This window comes from Erpetoichthys calabaricus, chromosome 14, assembly GCF_900747795.2.
Source record: "Erpetoichthys calabaricus chromosome 14, fErpCal1.3, whole genome shotgun sequence".
NCBI classification, from domain to species: domain Eukaryota; kingdom Metazoa; phylum Chordata; class Cladistia; order Polypteriformes; family Polypteridae; genus Erpetoichthys; species Erpetoichthys calabaricus.
The window spans coordinates 43,197,907-43,211,314 of NC_041407.2; the positions used below are offsets into that span (position 1 = coordinate 43,197,907).

The 13,408-nt window shown below is 41.9% G+C and overlaps 1 long non-coding RNA gene across 1 annotated transcript; it reads right to left on the reverse strand.

Annotated features, from left to right (window-relative positions):
* Positions 1–454: 454 nt before the first annotated feature.
* LOC127530165 (uncharacterized) lies at positions 455–10,796 on the reverse strand. The gene is made up of 4 exons (XR_007936680.1): positions 4,910–10,796; positions 3,643–4,362; positions 1,264–2,667; positions 455–716 (listed from the first exon to the last, which is right to left on the reverse strand). It is a non-coding gene; the product is annotated as an uncharacterized LOC127530165 (long non-coding RNA).
* Between the last annotated feature and the right edge of the window lie 2,612 nt (positions 10,797–13,408).

A 13,408-nucleotide genomic window follows, 5' to 3' on the forward strand; every position in this document is an offset into this window, starting at 1 on the left:
GATTAATACAAAATACAGTTCTTGGTATTTGTGAGTTAAATACTTAATCATTACAGTTAATAATGTTTTTTCTTCCTCAGTTCCCCCCTTTGCACATAAAATGTGCACATTAAATAATCAGACTTCTGCATCATCATAGTTGGGAAAGGGGTCGGGAGATGGAAGAAAAGGTGTGTACTAGGAGTCAGGGTCAGCGCTGAGGAGATAAGCCTTAGTAATGGAGGTGTTAATAAACCTTTGTAGAAGGGCTCGGATGCATGGGAAAGACAGCAACCCAAGAGTATGAAAATTGCCAGAGAAATAAGGACAGTTATGAAAATAGTTTTAATCCAACCAGCCCAAGAACTGAACCAATCTTTGAAAAAGATCATTGAAACAGTCAGGTGTTCATGAGCTTTCTGCTAATTCGATAGATAGGGAGGTGAGGCCAGCTAAAGCACGGGTAATGGAACCAACAGGGGCAGTGTTGTTAGGAATAAAGGTACTGAAACTGTTGCTGAACACAACACACACAACCCTCACTTTTCAGTTAGGAGCATTTCTAGCGTGTACTTCCTGACATTAAGATACACTTGAAAGGGCAACCAGGAAAGTTATGTGCATCCTTAAAAATATCACAATTAAAAATGATTATTGGGAAGGGATACAACTAGGAGATAGGGTTTAGCAGTGGCACATACATAACAAGAATCTGTTCTTAATTGTGTAACAGTAACCTTTGTGGACGAAAAAGGCACACTGGAAAGCAGACAGATAATATTTTCTCAATTCACTTTATTTATTCATTCGGAGTCGCAGTAAGTAGAGATTCAAAAGAGTATAACTTATTGCCGCAAAGCTCAATTGAACCCTGATCAAAAGCCAGGAGGGGTTTTTTATACTTCAGCATCTCATGATTAATAAGACAGAAAGAACATCCTTATCAAAACAGTAAAGTTAAACAATATGTCTGTTGAGCTAAGCATTATCTGTGTTTTGGAAGCTAAGCACAGGAGAGACGCCTTTGCATAAACTTCATGTACTTTCTGCAGCCTTGTGACCTTGTCCCTGAAACATTCACTCTGAGAAAGGGAAAAACAAGAAACAGCTTACATTTTATTCATCTGGACACTATTTCTCCTGAACCCTGGAATAACATATTTTTGTTAGTTCATAAGCCAAAGCGTCTCTCACTGGCAAGTTAGAAAAATAGTTATTATAAAGATTCTAATTTACTAAACACATAAAATACATGGTGCTGAGGAGAACATTCTTCTTCTACACCTTCAACCACTTATATCGCAGATTTTCCTCTAAGAAAAAGAGAATAATCCCTTGACAGAGTCCCAACACAGAAAGTCCAAAAAATAGCAACAGCTTAATGATTCAGTCCACTTTTTACAGTGAGAGACATGCATTCAAGAAAAGAGTCCTTCAACCTTCACGGCATGTGGGGTGCAGATAGCAGCACCTTGAATGGTTTCCTCCAGCGAGGTTGATGCCAATGTTTCCTTCAGGTGTCTCTGACCAGTATCCAGGTTCCAAGGGGGATCTGGAACTCTGTCGGTGGGGGACCGGTCTGCCAAGCCTGGTTAACCTGCTCGTGGACTTCCTTCAGGGAGGCTTGTAGACCTGTAAGACTGGAGAGAAGATCATTGTCCACAGTATGCAGAGTGACATTTCCGATAATCATGCCAACGGGCATGTGGCGTCCGGTTAAAATTTCAAATGGCAACAGTCCCAACTGCCGTTGTGTCCTTTCTCTCAACCCAATCAAGGCCAGGAGTAGAGCATCTGGCCAGGTTAAGTTTGTCTGCTCACAGATTTTTGCCAATTTTGATTTTAGGGTGCCATTGCACCTTTCTACAATACCTCCACTTTGGGGATGGTATTTGCAGTAATGATATACATTTATCTGGAGCCAAGTAGTCAGTTCATTTATTACGGAATTCACAATGTGGGCACCGTTATCGGTCTGCAGTTTCTGTGGTATTTCCCATCTTGGAATAATTTCTTTTATTGAAGTTTTAGCCACTGCCTTTGCATTGACATGCTTAGAAGAAAAAACCTCAACCCACTGGGAGAACACATCCACAATTACGAGGCAGTATTGATATCCTTTGGAAGGCGTTAGTTCAATGAAGTCCATTTGAAGATGCTCAAATGGACCCACTGGTTTCGGGGTAACGGCAGGATTACCTGAGTTCCTTTGCCTATAGTGTACCTTTGACATAGGGCACACTGTCGGCAGAATTGTTCAGCATATGCAGAGAACCCTGTGGTTTCCCAATGTCGTTCGACATCCTGAGTCATAGCTTCTTTTCCTGCGTGACCCAGGCCGTGTGCGATTTTTGCCATTCCTGGAAAAGAAATCTTTGGGAGGAAAGGTTTGTTAGTTTGCTTATGGGTCCAGACCCCATCTGAGAGGGATCCTTCTCGGGACCACTTTATCCTTTTTCGGTCAGTGGCGGCACTCTGTAAAGAAATAATTTGATTATCAGGGTCTTTGTCATCCTTCTGCTGGAATAAAGAGACTGGTGTGTTATTATAGGCGGCCTGTTTAGCAAAGTGATCAGCCAGTTCGTTTCCTTGGCTGACTGGGTCTCGTTTCCCAGTATGGGCTTGGCATTTAACTATTGCCAGTTTCGATGGTTTTGTTATAGCTTCGAGAAGGGATTCCACTAATTTCTGATGTTGTATGGGCTTACCAGTACAGTGGAACCTCGGTTTACGAACGTCTTGTAAACTTTTCGCCAAACTTTTGCCTCGGTTCACAACCACACACTTGGTATACGAACAAGCCAGTTTCCCTTTCGGTTTGTACATGTTCAGTCTCTCCCTGTGCATTTCCTGTGCAGCGAGCAAGAGAGAAAGCGAGAGAGCGCGCGACACACACACACACACACAGAGGCAGCGCGAGAGAGAGACAGACGCACGCACACACACACAGGCAGCGCAAGTGAGAGAAACAGACGCACACACACAGGCAGCACGAGAGAGTGACAGACGCACACACACAGACAGCACGAGAGAGAGACAGACGCACACACATAGACAGCACGAGAGAGAGACAGACACAGGCAGCGCGAGAGAGTGAGCCGCGCACACACACAGGCAGTGGGAGAGAGAGACAGACGCACACACACAGGCAGTGCGAGAGAGAGGGGACTGGACTCATAAGGTAGTAAGGCAGTTAAAGAATGCACTGGGCGTGATTTTGTTTTCACTTCTGTTTACAGCGATCGGTTGGTAGCGTGCATTGTTGCAATGTTACTTTTCTTGGTGGTTTATTAAATTACGGATTTTTTCAAATGTTCATTTTTTTTCCCTGTGCTTAAAACTCATTAAAAAAAAAAGTGTTTTTAGCTAGCGGTTGGTAGCGCTATAGCGCAAACTATTGCAGTGTTAGTTTTCTCTGTTGTTCAAGGTTTTCTCAGTGTTATTCAATGTTTTTACATTTAGTTTACTATTACGCTGTGCATTCTATGGTTTAATTAACTATATTTGTGCTTAGAAACTTAAAAAATATATATATTTACATACAGTTCGTATGGTCTGGAACGGATTAATTGTATTTACATACAATCCTATAGGGGAAATTGCTTCGGTTCACGACCAAATCGGTTTACGACCAGAGTTTTAGAATGAATTATTGTCGTGAACCGAGGTTCCACTGTACTGGTTTTGAATCCCCTTAATTTCCATAATGCCCCATGATCATGGCTGACTCCAAAGGCATATCTGGAATCTATATAGATGGTTATGACCTTCCTTTCAGACAACTGGCAAGCTCAGGTGAGAACTATTAGCTCAGCTGCTTGTGCGCTTAAACTAGAAGAGATTCGATTTGCTTCAAGTAAGTGGTCTCCTTTGACCACTGCATAACTGGTGAAGTGTTCCATCATCTAATCGCAAAGGAACAGCTGTCCTCATAAAGTACTTCTCCTGTTTATAGTGGAGTTTCCTGGAGGTCCGGCCTGGGTTTCAGGACCTTTGTTATCTCATTATGGCAGTCGTGTCGTTCCCCCCTCCCTCATTGAGGAGTAAGGTGGTCGGATTCAGAGTTGAGCATCTTTCAGTAGTGACATTTGACAGGGTACAGAGTACATTTTAATAGTGTATTGCCCTTACAGTAGTGAGATGTGAGGTTTTTGGCCTAGACTAAGATGGAGTGAACAGCGTGAGCCACTTTTACCGTCAGGGAACTCATGAGTCACCTGGAATGGTCCTCTTCACCTGGGTTGGTGCCAGTGTTTTCACCGTGTGTCTCTAATGAGAGCCTAAGTCCCATTTGGTATAGAAATTTACGTGTCAGGTAATGAGGTAGTTCACTACATTTCCCTCACTTGTTCATGCACTCTATCTGTAAGGCACTACGCAGACCTGAAAGAAAAGATGCAAGATCATTGTTGACCATGTGGAAAGTAATTTTACATAGCAGAAAGCACATTAGCATAGGGTTGCCAGTAAGAATCTTCAATAGTGAGAGTCTTATTTGGCGATGAGTCCTTCCCCGCAGAGCAGCCAGAGCCAAAGGCAATGCATCAGGCCAAGATAGGCCTATTTGTTCAAAGATGTTTGCCAATTTAAAATTTTTAAGGTGGAATATATATGCTCCACCATACCTCCACTCTGTGGATGGTTCTTGCCGTAGTGGTGGACATCAATCTACAGCCACTGAGACAACTCTTGTAACAGAGTATTTACTTGCAATTTCTGAGGCTAACCCCAAATGTGGGATGATTTTTTTTTTTTTTTTTTTTTAACCAGCGCTTTGGCCACTGACTTGGCATCTGCATGCCAGCATGGGAAAGCCTCCACCCAGCGTTAGAAAACGTAGATGATCACCCATGAGACGGGGTTAGTTAAAAAAAATCTATCTGCAGATGTTCAAAGGGTCCTACGGCATTTGGTGTTACAGCCAAACTACCTGCAAGCCTTTTCCTACATTAAATCTTTGGCATAGTGTACGCCTCTTACAGAATTGATCAGCAAAGTTGGAAAACCTCAGGCGTGTTAGGATTGTTGCACCTGTGCCATCATTGCGTCTACTGGAAGGGTGGGCCAAACCATGCACAGCCTTTACAATACCTAGAAAGAAGCTTTTGGGAAAAAAGGATGTTTAGTTAATGGATGGATCCAAATTCCTTTCGGATCTTTTTCTGATCTCTCTTTCTGCCATGTCTTTATCTCCTTTTCCGTTGCTACACTTTGTAGAAATAAAACTACATCCTCGGGTGACTCTTGTTCCTCCTTCTGTTATAGAAATAAAGAGGTTAGTGGTGAAGTGGGATCCCGGGCGGCTTTCTTTGCCCACATGTCTGCTTGCGCATTTCCCTCACTCACTGGATTTATTTTCCCCTTGTGAGTTTGACACTTCACTACCGCAAGCACACCTGTCAAATGAGATATTCTTGTCTGTACTAAGATGAAATGTACAGCATGTGGTACCTTAACAGTTAATAGACTCATGAGAACAACATCTGAGCATGCTAACATGGCCTCTGTTGTTGCAGCAGCTGCTTTCAAACAGGCCGGGATTGTAGCGCCCACTAGATCCAGTTTTTATGTATGTATTTATTTATTTTTTTAAATAGTATCCGACCGGTCCTTGTCTATCTCCTTGTTGTTGAGTTAATACTACAGTCATACACCCCCCTTTCTTGTCCACGAACACAGTGAAAGGACAAGACTAGTCTGGAAGTCTTAACGCAGGCGCAGACATCATAATTTATTGTATATCAGTTAAAGCCTTCTCAGCCTGCTCCTTCTATGAAATTTTATCAGTCAAAACCAAATTAGAAGAGGTCACTAAATCTTGAAGTGGCTGTGCTTTTTCAGCAAAAAAAAATAAATCTTTTTTTAACCCATTGCCGGCAATTTCCTAACATTCCAAGAATGGACATAACTTGCTGCCCTGTAGACTGTGCACATTCCCCTGAAGTCAAATCATGACCCAGGTATTTCACTTTTCTTTAATCAGTTGCAACTTTTTCCGGGACACTTTGTGCCCGATTTCCGCTAGGAAGACCAACAAAACCTTTTTGTCTTCTTTGCATTATTCCTGAGCCTCAGAGCATGAAAGCAACTCAAGCTACATATTGCACCAGGACACTACCCCCCTTTGGCCAATAACCTTTATCTTTTCTAATTCTTGTCCATACACACATGAACATGCTCACACACACATGCACACACGCACCAATTGCCTCTGTATATCCCTGTGGCATCACAGTTCAGGTCCAACGCTTCCCATTAGAAGTGAATTGCGAACCAGAACTGGGAGTCAGGGTGAACAGGAATTGAAAAGAAAGCATTCGCGAGATCAGTAACAGAAAACCACATAGCAGTGGACAGAACTGTAGAGAGAATAGTGGAAGGATTCGGGACTATAGGAGTCCTAGGGTGTATAGCAGCATTGACTCCGTGGAGCTCCTGAACGAACCGTCATGAGTCATCTACTTTCTAACTGGAAGAATAGGAGAGTTCACAGGAAAGTATTGGATCATAATAATAGCACCCCGCTTAACTAAGTCAGCATGAACTTATGGTAATACTGGCCTCAGCCTCAAGCGTAAAAAGACACTGTGCACAAGGTAAACAGAAGAATGACTTTGGGAAAATGACCAAGGGTTCAACATGAGCTATTCAGACAAAATATCATTTCTCTTGTACCCAGGGAGATGAGTGGAGCGAATCTAACTAAAAGATTTAAAGGGTAAACAGCATGGGTGTAGGTGGAGAGGTGGAAGATAAATGACAGAGCGATTGGGTTACAGGTACAACTCGTCCTACTGCAATTTTCTTAACAGATCCATCTGGGGTGGACCAAATATTAGGTCCCACATACTCCCAATCCTCCCCTTCCTGACATGCTAATACCCATTGTCTCACATTATGCCACTGAAAGCGAGCGGATTTAGCAATGGGGATATGTGGGATAGAACCACTCCAGAAGAAAAGCAGTTGATGTGACAAAAAGAGATACTGCTCCAGCCAATTCTGCTGGGATATAACAGTTCGTTATGCAAATTGTCTCTTTTTCTGACAGCAGCAGCTAAAAAGACTTCACCATAATGCAGTCCAAAAAATCATGCAATACAGTAAAAAAAAATTTGAAAACTGTAATCCAAGAGGAACTCAGGTCAGCAGAGATTTTTGCTGTTTTGAGAAAAACATGAACAATCAAGGCAGCACAGGAGCATGTAATGGTGGTGGTCAGTGTGTTGTTCTGATGTAACCTTCACTCACATTTCCGTAACTGAGATACAAAGGCACGGGCGGGCCATCAAGTCTGTCTAAACAAGTTCACTGGGCATTAGAGGGCTGATATATTTTGCATTTATTTGTGCTTGTAACTGTCCACTGAACACTGAACTGGCCACTATCAACCCCCTGCCGTCCCAAAGTCTCATTCCATTGCCCTCTCACATCATTTCAGCTTGGAATTAGCTTCCTTCTAAGGACCTGAATCCATTCTGCAGCATTTGGCTTATTCATGTTATCTAACTGTTTCTCCGCCATCACGAACTGGTTCAACAATTCCTGCACCACCTCTTTTAATTCTTGCAGGTCCCAGTTTCTTTGCACCATCAAGGTGGGACAGTTTTAATCTGAGTCAGGCTATTGTACATTATACTGCGGAATGGGCACCTGTATTAATGGTGCTTGAAATTCCATCCTTTCATATTCATCTTTGACCCTAAGGGGTCAGAATTGGGGCTTATGAGGCATCTCTTTCCCCCGAGCCATGTCTTTGTGCCTCAGTACTTGCTTGCACTGATCGTAACTGAGGTCGGTGGTGATCTCAACCCTCTCCCTTTTCTTCATCTCTCTCTGGCTGAAACTGTTCATTTTAGAAATCATTGAGACCATCTTCTTCCTCTCCTTCATTAATTCCTCCAGTTGCCCCAAGGGGTAGTGATGGACTATTGTCCTCAAAGGGAGTTTAAATGCATGCTGACGCTAAATCAAGGTATAATCTGTTTTTCTTCTTTTTATTTATTTTATTTTTGTTTACTTATTCTTCCTTCTTTTGTCCAAACTTTTGGGATGGTTCTTGCATTATCAAGAACAACTTTTCTTTTTCTGCTATAAGTTTCATTTAGCTTTGCAGTCCCTCATTGCACTTCTGCATCGCTTTCGGGGCTCTATCTTTAATTATCAATTCCCATCTATCAAACATTTCCATTTTCTCTACTACAGCACCCTTATGCATTTCTATATACAATCTTCCTAACTTCCTGCATTTCACTCATATCACCAGAGCCTTCTACTGACCACCTGCCCCCGCTCTGTTACATTATTTTTTAAATCTAACCCTGTTTTCTGTTCTATGTAGTGTCTTGGAAAGTCACCTTTTTTTTTTTCCTTGGTACATTTTCCAAAACAATCCTCCAAACAGAGGCTCCTCATTCACACCCTGTTTTTTCAATTTCTTTCTTTAGCGAATCCCCGACTGGGAGGTACTTTCCCTTTTTACTAAACTTTCACCTCTCTCTTCTAATTACGAGTCTACTTAGGACTCCGTCTCATTCCAAGAGGTGCTCTTATCGTTACATCCCCAGTACCTCTCCCCGATGGTAAAGCAGTTGTGTTCACTGGTCACCGATCTTATTCTTGTCTGCAAATCGCACCTTCGCTCAGGAAGTAACACCCGAGGAAGACAGGAATAGTTCAATCAATTAGTCTTTATTCAGTCACAGATGAGTATGTGGACTCATGCTTTGCAAAGCAGAAGAGCCAAGTTTTCCAGTTTCAGTCGGCTTTAATATTCAAATTCCTCCCTCCGAAAACAATCCTTTCAACAGGGGCTTTTGGTTTCCCAAAGGAGTTTTAACTGGTTTACTATTAGTTTTCCCCATGGCCAGTGAGTTTTCCACACTCTTTTTGCTAAACCAGCCTCTCATTGTCGCTTCACTCCTGGTCCCTCCTGTCCCCTGGTCCACCAGGACGATCAACCTGATTAGCGGACTGACAGTCTCAGCCGAAGGCCGCTGGATACCGCTGTTTAGGTGATCAGTTCCCTGAGTGACCCGTTGAGTTCAGGATATAACCAGGCCGTTAGAGCAAAGAGTCTTGCCCTCCCGCAACAGTGCTTATTCCCGATTACGAAATGTTTGGTTATTTATCTATTCTTCCCACTCCCTTCCTTTATTTTGCTTTTAAGCCTTTAAGAGACTTCTTCTTCGTTTCCTTGGGAGTGTACTAACTCATGTCCTTAACATTCATAATCTTTACACTTTTTTATTTCCGAGAGGTTATCTATACATTCCGGTCCATTCACTGCCTGGTTTCTTTCCCCCGGTCAGATTCCCTCGGTCTACTCACCACGAATTTTTCCTCCCGTCTGGAAGTTCCCAGTTCACTCGACATTCAGGAAAATCAGAGGGGGTCAAGGGCTCCTTATGCGGGACTCGGCAAAGGCAGTCCAGTCCTAACTTTTTCCAGAGCTGGTCCTCCTGACCCGGCCGGAATCGGTCCTTTCACCGGTCCTCTGGACAATCCTGCTCAATGAGTCACTTAGCTGTCTCTGTCCCTGTACGGGCCACCAAAAACTGTAAACGCTTAAGTTGAAAACAATGGGATACAAAAACACCAATTTAAAATAAAAAGCAATTTCTTTATTCTTGGTGAGTTAAAGAGACTGGAGTTACAGTTGTATCAACACTACTATAAAATTGTGTGTCATTGGCAGAGCAATGGAAGCTTAGACCATACCGACGAATAATATCACATAATGGGCGCAAATATTTGTTAAATATTTGATTGGACCTAGAACTGACCCTTGAGGGATACCTTGTATGAGTGAAGTAGTGGCAGATTTGTATTCACTAATGAAGACATAATACTGATGATCACTGAGGTATGATATGAACCAAGCAAGAGCAGCAACGGAGATACCAATAGCTGAAAGTCAGAACAATAAAATGTTATGGTTAACTGTATCAAACACTGTGCTTAAGTCAAGAAGAACTAGAATAGCCGCCACCCCAGAATCTGCGGTTATAAGAAAGTCATTGGTTACCTTAAGTAAAGCAGTTTCAGTGCTATGTAGGGCTCTGAATCCAAATTGAAAACGCTCAAGCATGTTATGCAAGTTTAAATAATCATTGAGTTGAGCAGCTACAACTTTTTCTAAGATTTTAGTCGTAAATGGAAGATTAGAGATTGGGCGATAAAATTTTACCTATAATGGATCTAAGCCAGGTTTTTGTAAAACAGGGGTTACAGCAGAGTTTTTTAAATCATTTGGAACAACACAGGTGCGGAAACTACAGTTGATAAAGTGAGAAATGAGAGCAGAAAGTTTGTCAGTACAAGCCTTAATCAGTAGACTAGGGGCAGGGTCTAGGTGGCAAGTAGATTAATTTAATTTAGATATTACCTCAGCAATGTAAGTTGATGTACTGGGGTTACATTTAGATAAATAAACTGGAGATTTAGTAGTAGAATCTGTCGACGGAGTTGAGGAAACATTAGTGGAGAAACTTTGATATATGGTCAGAATTTTTGACTGAAAATAATCCAGAAATACACTACAGTGCTCAACAGAGGAATTAGGATTTTTAACAGCAGGTTGACAAAGTCTGTTAACTGTACTAAAAAGAGATCTAGGGCGACAAGTATCAAAGTCAGTAAGGGTGGAATAGTATTTTGAACCTGCAGCCAATAAGTCACATCTGTATTCCTTCAGGTGTTTGGTGTAAACCAGGACGTAAACAGCCAGAGCATTCTTCTTCCAGAGCCTTTCCAAGTGGCGACCAGTTTGTTTCATGGTACACAATTCTGTTATGAATTGGTAGTAGGAACAATCAAGGATTTAATAGGAACATAATGATCCAAAATTTGTAATGTGAAATTATGTAGAGACAAAATCTGCATAGGGCAAGACAACCCAGGAACATCATGGAGACAGGAAGCTCCGACAGACATAGAAAAGGATAACTGATCAATATCCTTGATATTATGATAGGTTATTTTAAATTTTTGACTTATTTTAGGCAGGGGATAAGTGAAACTAAATTCAGTCAGCTTGTGATCTGAGATACCAATGACAGAACAAGATGTACAAACATTCTGCAGACCAGTGGAACATATAAGATCCAGAGTATGGCCCTTAGCATGGGTTGAGAAACCAACATGCTGCACAAAACTGAAACAATCCAGTACCGAACGCAGCTCACAAGCAGATGGACAGTCAGTATTCACATGAATATTAAAGTCACCAAGCAAAATAACAGCAGTAGACATGCCACACACAAGAGTGAGTACTTCATTAAGATGGGAGAAAAAATCTGGGTGAAGCTTAGGAGGCCTGTAGATTAATAGAATATGCAGTGAAGCCTTTCCAGTGATATTAACAACCAAGTATTCAAATGATGTAATATTATGAAAATCAACAGTGGTTGCTTTAAGACAATCACGCTGAACCACCACCTCGGCCCATCAGACGGGGTTTAGACAAGTAAATATAACCAGCGGGGGTAAGCAGATTTATGTTTCTACAAGGAACAGTATGCCCAGATTTTTAGAAGTAGACAAGTTGTTGAGGAAAGTAGTTTTATTTGTTAATGATCTGCAGTTCAGGAGCGCACAGTGGAGAAGTGAATCAGGTTGAAATCCTTGATTACTCCAGTCCGGTATCTGCGGCAGGAGTCTCAGCCAGTTCGTCTGTCTACTCCATCGTCTTGCAGATTGTCTTTTTGAGAAGACAGGTCTAACAGACCAAATTGTGGAAACAGTGTCAGTGGATGTAGAGGTAACATTAAAATGATGCTGAGGAGCGGTGCATATACCATGGACGAGAAATGCCAAGCTCCACACATAAGCCATATGTCTCTGTATCCAATCTGGAGTACATATGGTAAGCGCATAATTGTAATGAAGAGTAGGCAATCATGATCAGAAAAAGCAGTATCAGCCACCACCACGTTAGCCAGAACCCATAAACTAAATCCAACTGAGCAATAAATGTAGTCAACTAAGAAAGTAAAGACTTACTCACCAACTATGCTGGCTCTGGGAGAGTATAGGAGAGAGGGCTAGTGGAATATAGGCAGTGAACAGAATAAAACTTTGAAAAAAGTCCAGCATGAATCCAGTAAGAATCCATCCATAAAATATAAACAGCACGAGCAAAGCAGAGGATGTAGTGACAGCGATAAAACAAAAAGAGAAGCAGCAGCCAGATCGTGCATAGCGTATTCTCATCTGGAACTGGAAGAAACCGTCCGATGTTGTTTACGCCAAATCTTGACCCCGTTATTCGAATGTCACAGCAGAAATTGAGACTCATTGGACCAGGGAACATTTTTCCAATCTTCTGTTGTATAATTTTGTGAGCCCACACGAATTGTAGCCTCAGTTGCCTGTTCTTAGCTGACAGGAGTGGCACCTGGTGTGGTCTCCTGCTTTGCAACCCATTTGCTTCAAGGTGTGATGTGTTGTGTGTTCAGAGATGCTCTTCTGTATACTTCAATTGTAATGAGTGGTTATTTGAGTTAGAGTTGTCGATCAGTTTAAATCAATCTGGCCATTCTCCTCTGACCTCTGGCATCAACAAGGCATTTTTGCCCTGAGAACTGCCACTCACTCAATATTTTCCATATTTTGGACCATTCTCTGTAACCCTAGAGACAGTTTTGTGTGAAATCCCAGTAGATCAGCAGTTTCTGAAATACTCACACCAGCCTGTCTGGCATCAACACCCTATGCCATGTTCAAAGTCACTTAAATCACCTTCTTCCCAATTCTGATGCTTAGTTTGAACTTCAGCAGGTCATCTTGACAATGTCTACATGCCTAAATGCATTGAGTTGCTGCTATGTGATTGGCTGATTAGATATTTGCGTTAACAAGCAGTTGAACCTAATAAAGTGACCGGTGAGTGTATGTAAGTATATGTTAAACATTTGTAAATAAACATCAAATATAATGCCATCTATAAACAGATAAATGCTGTGGTGAAGAGGAGTTTTTTCTGCCTCAGGGTGATCAATAAATCTAAGCCATTTTTGTGATTCAATCACCTACAGAAGCTCATTCATGCTTTTGTTATGCCTCGTTTGGATTACTGTAATACCCTGTATGCTGGGGTATCCCATACGACACTGTCTCGCCTGCAAATGGTGCAGAATGCAGCTATTAGAGTTTTGACCAGAAGCAAAAAAACAGATCACTTGTCTCTGGTGTTGGCCTCTCTTCGTTGGCTCCCTGTTAGTTACAGGGTAAATTTTAAGATTTTAGTGTTTGTTTTTAAAGCTCTACTTGAGTCAGCTCCACCATACTTAGCTGCTTTTATTGTTCCAAATTTGTCAGCCAGGCAGCTCAGGTCTTTAGATCAGCTATTGCTTACTGTCCAACACACATGGTTGAAGCTGAGGGGCGATCGCGCTTTTGCAGTGACTGGTCCTAAATTGTGGAACAG